Raw genomic sequence first — 7,499 nt, forward strand, 5'->3', positions numbered from 1 at the left:
GTCTGTATGGGCTAAGGAAATATGCCTAATTTTATCTCAATAAGATATTACAGCCAATATAGAGCAAAATTTTGTCTTGTAGCGATGGTTTGCATGCCAGGAGTGGGAAAAGATCGTTTTTTCTTATTTTAACAATACACAACTTCTGAGTCTAAAAATCTATGAAATAATACTAACGTTTATATTAATCTATTGTCATTCACTGGCTTTTCCATTGACCCTCAAATTGTGCAAATATGACTTGCGCATAAAAAATGTACCTAATGGAAAAATGACAATTTCGCCAAAAGTCTCATTTTTCAATTAAAAGTTTTTGCGATGGCGAGAGGTGGTTTTTCCGGTGTAGTGCAAATGGTATATCACACAAAACTGCAATGGAAAGACCTTTTTTTCGCAACTAGTCAGGTGAATTTAAAAAAAGGATGTTGATGTACGTTACAACAAGCGAAAAAGAAGAAGAAATGTCGCAGTACATGTGGACACACCAGGAAACCCAATCATTTTTAAATTTAGTACAAGATAGAGGGGTAATATATTATAATAATAATGAATATATCTGTAAATCAACACCATATTCACATTCGTCGCCATGTTTTTGGAATGACTTCTCGTGTCATCTTGCAATAATAAATAAACAAATCATCGCATTTGTGATTTAATGGAAAAACCGACATTACGCACTTCTGCCAATTTGCACTAAACAGCAATGAAGATTATAGATACGAGAGAATATCAGTCCATAGATGATCTGTTTTACCAGTCAGTCATCAAACAAAAAACAAAAATCTCTTCAGTCCCGACTCATCCATTATCCTCCGAATACCAGCTTCTTCCATCAGGAAGACGATTTCATATGCCAAAGTGCAAAACTAACCGCCTAAATTATCATTTGTCCCAACGTCCATCAAGCTGCTGAACAATTTTAAGAACTAGTGTAATAGAGCAACAAACACACAGCACTTTAGCACTTAGCACTCTTTACTTTTTTCTTTTTCCTCTCTGCACTTTAGGCGTCTCTATATGTTCTTTGTTGGGATTGTCAAATGTAGTCCATGTCTGTTTTATATGACAGACTAACTGTCATTGTTATAATGTGTCCATGTGATGGTGTTTTCTTTATCTTGTCTTGTGAAGCAATGACATGTAGCACAGTGCCCAAGAGGAATTTCCCCCAGGGGATAATAAAGTTTACTTTACTTTACTTTTTCTGTTTTTTCGACATTTAGTAAATTTCAGTGAAGTTTTACGCAGATGTCCAATGGAAAAGTGACTAGTTTTATCATTACAACATAATAGCTCTTAAGTTTTCAACAGAGAACCCATTCATTGCTGAACAGACCTTTTATTGTGTAAATGTTACAGTTCTGTCATGTTTGTAAGTTTCTACAAATAAAAAGTTTGCTGAAAAAGTAAGACACACACCTGCAGTGGCTGAGATTGAATAATAGAGGCCAGTGGAATGTAAAAATCTGCTGGATAATATTATTAAATGTATTAAGTTAAACTTGCAGAAGTGAACATTGTGCTCAAATGGCAGCACATTATACGACATGCATTAGAAATGTATCTATATTATTTATACCCTGCCTGTAATGGAAAATCGACTATTATATCTATCAGCCTTGACACTGCTGATGTGCTCACCTGGGTTTTATTTAAGGAAATATTGCGTAAATGTAATGACCAGTTTTACACACTGTAGATTTCAGTGGTGATAAAAAGTGGAATGAACTGTATAAAAGATGGAAATATGAATCCAAAGCATCTCTATTTGGCTAATGTGGTACAGGTCATAAATCCCGCCTCCTTCATTGTATTCAGTGTGACATGGATCAAACCGAAAACTCAAAGTACACATCCAATAAACTGGATTTCTGAACTGTATGCATCGGGTAGCTTTGCGTTCAAATCGTCACATTTCTGATGCATTTCTTTTAAAGTTATTTGTTGTTGTTAAAACAGGTGATTGACAGCTGTACTGACAAATCACAATCCTGATATCTCCATATTTCTATGGAATCGTCTCTGGCTCCAAACTGCATCACACAGGCAACATATGGATATATATTATGTTCATTAATCCCTATAGAAAACTCATATGTCCTTCAGCTCAAGAAAGGAAAAGAGACAAAAAATTAAAATGAATAATTGCAATGACATGGCAACTCCTGCGACCATGTGACTGTTGGATTTAGGCTTAATTTTTACGCAGTTGGAAATAATGGTATCCTCAGGTCCATCTTTTACACAATACGTGATCAGCGTTTATATTATTAATAGCATGTTAATTATGGATTATTGCACTTAATTTTTAAGGATTTTGTACCCTACAGTAACTCATCACCTCTGATGTTGTTAATGTAAATAACAGGCTAATCATTAGACTGTCATTCTTCGTTTTCAGAAGAAAATTTTCAGGTCACCTATATGTTCAGCCTTGTGATGAATTGGTGAAATGTCCAGGGTGTACCCCGCCTTCGCCCCTATGTAGCTGGGATAGGCTCCAAGCGACCCCCGTGACCCTAGTGAGGATAAAGCGGGTTCAGAAAATGAATGAATGAATGAGTTTTCAGGTCAAAAAAGAAAAAAATGAATCCAAGAAGACAAATCAGTTGTTTAAGGGTGTGATCATGACCATTGTTGACATCCTTTTTGTTATATCTGTAGATATGATAGAATATCCGACCTGTGGACTTCAGAGATTGGTGTCTACATCCCAACTCCAGCTAAAAGTGAATATTACTGTTTGTTATTAAAACTACAGTCATATTTCAGCCTTATGCACCATATTTTACCAACATCAACCTGAGCACATCTTTTCCATATCACTGTCACAGCCTGAACAGCAGTGACTGTGTACATGATACTGTCCTCTTATCTGTCTGTCTGTCTGTCTTTATGGGCACTAAACCATTAAAGCAGTGATATTTTGCTTTTTTAAATGGAATTATGCATTTAAAACATTTCCCTGTGGTCCACATAAACTGTAAATGCTCTGCTTGGGTCTGAATTCTTCATTAATTCAACTCCACAGGTCCATCTTCAACCCTATTTCTGAGTAATGACACCAGAAAGGTCATTTTGAGCAGTGGCCCTTTAAATGCAAATGAGCCACTGTAAGCCCCGCCCCCTCCAGGTTGTTTGCTGTGCTGCTCTGTCCCATTCAGCCACTTGTGTTCGTTAATACAACCAACAACTGAACATTTTAGGTAATTAGCTTGAAGTTTGGACATATTTTTAGTTTTTACTCCAACCGCTGCTGCTGATAAACAATTATGTCGTACTCTGAGAAATGTTCGTCGGAAATCTTGACCTTATATGTGCAAATGTTGTGACGTAACTAGTTATAAACATAACAAAGTAAGAAGGAATTCAAACAAGTTGTAGAAATCCGCTTGATTTTTGCCAAAATGAATATAAAAATAGCTTTGCAGCACCTGGAGGGTTCTAATTCAAACTTTTTGAACAATTAGCATCCAAATACACAAATAATTGAACCAAAGACTAATAAAAGTGGGTTTAGCAAAATATGACCCCTTTAAGTTAGACAGGGAAATCATACATATTGTCGTATAGGAAGTAAATGATACTTGACTTATTCTGTTTTTTAAGTGTGAGGACACATTTGGCATAAATGTGAATATTTGTATGAGAAGAATTCTACATGGAGTAGATGTTAGTGTAGAAATAAAATGAAATTCAGCATTTTGTCTAATGCACAGGTGTCAAACATGCGGCCCGGGGGCCAAATCTGGCCTGCCAAAGGGTCCAGTCCGGCCTTTGGGATGAATTTGTGAAATGCAAAAATTACACTAACAATCCTTTTAGTTCAGGTTCCACATTCACACCAATTCAATCTCAAGTGGGTCAGACCAGTAAAATACTATCATAATAACATATAAATAATGACAACTCCAATTTTTTCTCTTTGTAAATGTAAATATTTTAACGTATTTACACTAAAACAAAGTATAATTTATCAAATTTTAAAAATGTGAATAACCTGAATAAATATGAACAACTAAATATTATGTGTATTTGTAGATCCACTGTGATCTGTAAGTTATTATATTATTTATCATAATAAAATTGTTAAAATTACATATTTTTTCAGTTTGTTCATACAATTCACATCTTTTGAAAGAATAGTTTGTAGGTGTAAACCTTTTCAGAATGTAAATTTACTTTTTTCAGTCTAAAATAGATCAAAGTTTGGAGTTGAAATTGAGAAATGTAAAAATTACACTAAGATATTAACAAACATTTTAGTTCAGGTTCCACTGTCAGACCAATTCAACCTCAAGTGGGTCAAACCAGTAAAATCCTATCATAATAATCTATAAATATTCACAACTCCAAATTTTTCTCTTTGTAAATGTAAATACTTTCATGTATCTACACTAAAACAAAGTATAATTTCACAAAAAATGTGAATAACCTGAACAAATATGAACAACCTGAAATGTTTTAAGAAAAGTAAGTACAATTTTAACAATATTCTGCCTGATATTAAATGTTTTGTGTATTTGTAGTGATCTATCAGTTCTAATGAACATGTGAAAATGATGAACTGAAGCATAATATTGTTAAAATTACACTTATTTTTTCAGTTTGTTCATGTTATTCACATTGTTTGAAAGGACAGATTGTAGATGTAAACATTTTCATTGTTTAGTTTGACTTTTTTCACTCTAAAACGTAGAGAAAATTTTGGAGTTGACATTATTTATATATTATTATATTATAATTTTACTGGTTCGGCCCACTTCAGATCAAATTTAGCTGAATGTGGCCCCTGAACTAAAATGAGTTTGACACCCCTGGTCTAATGTATTAATCAGTGTTTAATGTCATTTTATAAAACCACATGTGACAGAAACAGAAAAAACAAAGATCAGTATAAAATGCAAAAGATTTGTTCCTCAAAAACTACAGAGTATTTTTTTTTTTTTTTTCATTTATGAAGTTGAATGAAGTTTTCTGGGCCTCTGTACAAACCTGTCTGAATATATGCTTTACTACATATAAATAAAAGCATTAGTGACAGTAGTTATTAACCTTTTATCAAGTGTGCCTCTGTAGAAGGTGGATAACCTGCAGGAGATTCATCCCCAGACACATTAGTGCTTATTTTTATGGCACTTTTTTGAGGTTAAATCACAAAGCGTGTTACTCTCCACGCTCCTTTCTCTTTTCTAGTGGAACATTTCCACATGCTGCGCCATGAACAGACTTGATCCTGGCCTCGAGCACACCCAGCACAGTCTGTCTTAGTTTCCACATGATGTTCGAGGTCGCACACAAGTCCCTCACAATAAAAATAGGGATGTTTTTCCTGTGAAGGTTCAGGTGTGAGTCACCCTTTAATGGACTGCCTGGCCTGAAAACACCAGGGGGCAGGATGGAGGTCAGTTATTAAAGCTGCACAGACCGAGGGAAAAAAAAAAAACTTAACACCTGTCTTCTCAGTAAGGACCGACAGGATGTTTCCTATCTTGGATGTTAGCATCATGTGGAGTTCAGTCACCTATGTCAGGGAGGAAATGTAACCTAGAAGAGGAAAACACTAATCAAATGGACGTGTCATTTCATGTTTTGTAAAGTAGAGTTTCACTTACTTACAAAACCTTTCTAAACCAGCTCAGACTCTTATCGTCTGTGCATAAATGAACATCCCTGACCATTTTACTGCTCTTTGCATCACCTTACAGGCATTTAATAGAGATGTGAGAACATACCTCATAGGTTTTTTTAGCCACCTAAATAAAATATGCTGGAAATTTTAATTTTCAGTTAGTGGTTTTTTTTTGTTTTTTTTCCACCTCAACCACTATGTGGCGTATTTTTGTTACTAAAGGTGAGAATAAATCAGCTACAGGTGATTCTGACTATGAGGCAAACTGTGTTTTAACATTGGGCCCCTACTTATATATGCAGTGCTTTATTTTGTTGTGTTTTACAAATATATATTATCTGTGTGGACATAATAAAATAGAATGGACTTATTAAATAGGAACCCTCTGTGACCTTTTACATGTTTAAACCCATAAAGACCCAAATATGCACTAATATCCAAAAGCATTGACTGATCTAAAATATTTAATAACTTGAGAACCATTAATCCTATCAATACATGTAAATAATTGGTGTAAAATACAGTTTATCATCTTTTCTAGTGATGTGACGTTCACGAACGAATTGAATCTTTTGAACGGCTCTTTGAAATGAGCATGGGAACCGAGTCGTTGTAAAGAGCTGTTCATTTTTTATTTATTTTTTATTTTTTTTAAGGAAGGAGTGTCCAATTGCCTGTCAATTTACCACATACTGTTCTTGTTCTGAGAATTGCAGAACTGTTGTGTTTGTGCAATTTTTTCCGTATGTTTACACACATTTATTGTCTTGTTTGAGGAGAATTAAATGTTAATTCATAAGAAATGTTTTATTTTCTCCTTCATTTTTAGGCTACAGACTAGTCCACATAATGTACCGTGATGTTTTTTGTCAAATTCCAGCATTTGCCTAATGTCACCTCTCATGTCATGTACTTAGCCCACACATTTGAACTAACTATTCTTTTTTACGGTAAGATAATATTTACTGCCACGCCAATTAAACACCTTTAAAATGTAATGTCAACCATCACATGTAGCCTATTTAGTTATTAAAACATTGGTGTTTCAAAATAATGCAAAAAACATAAAGAGCCAGTCTTTTGAACGGCTCTTTTTAGTGAACGGCTCCCTTCAAAGATCCAAAAGTCCCATCACTAATCTTTTCCTGGTCATCAGGTATGATCCATTTGGACGCTCAGAGGCTCTGTAGTTACCATGAAACACTGTCATCTTCTATAACATTGATTCACCAGTAAAACCCATGGAGGTGGAGCAATGACAGTGTACAAACATGCTTGGTTTATGTTCAGTTAATGGTAGATTTTACGGATAAAATCACTTTTTTTCAGGTTTTTTTCTGTTTTTGGTAAAAATAACCCTCAAACGTAATCTCAGCATGATGATTAAAGTACATGATCAGTAAAATAAATATAAAAAAATACCTGATTTTCCCTGAAATAAATGCAAAATGGAAAGGATAATATTGTGATAAATAGTGTTAAATCACATAAAAAAAGGATTAAATAGAGAGAAAAAATTAATATATGAAATCTGACAAAAGTCCCACAGGGTCTTTATGGGTTAAATAGTCTTAAATAGTCATGCTTCGTTTATGTTATGTTCAGTTAATGGTAGATTTTACTGATAAAATCACTTTTTCCTCAGGTTTTTTTCTGTTTTTGGTAAACTAACCCTCAAATGTAATCTCAGCATGATGATTAAAGTACATGATAAGTAAATAAATATAAAAAAAAAATACCTGATTTCACTGAAATAAATGCAAAATGAGAGGATAATATTGTGATAAATAGTGTTAAATCACATAAAAAAAAGGATTAAATAGAGAGAAAAACTAATATATGAAGTCTGACAAAAGTCGCACAG

The sequence above is a fragment of the Sphaeramia orbicularis genome, chromosome 11, assembly GCF_902148855.1.
Source record: "Sphaeramia orbicularis chromosome 11, fSphaOr1.1, whole genome shotgun sequence".
Lineage (NCBI taxonomy): Eukaryota > Metazoa > Chordata > Actinopteri > Kurtiformes > Apogonidae > Sphaeramia > Sphaeramia orbicularis.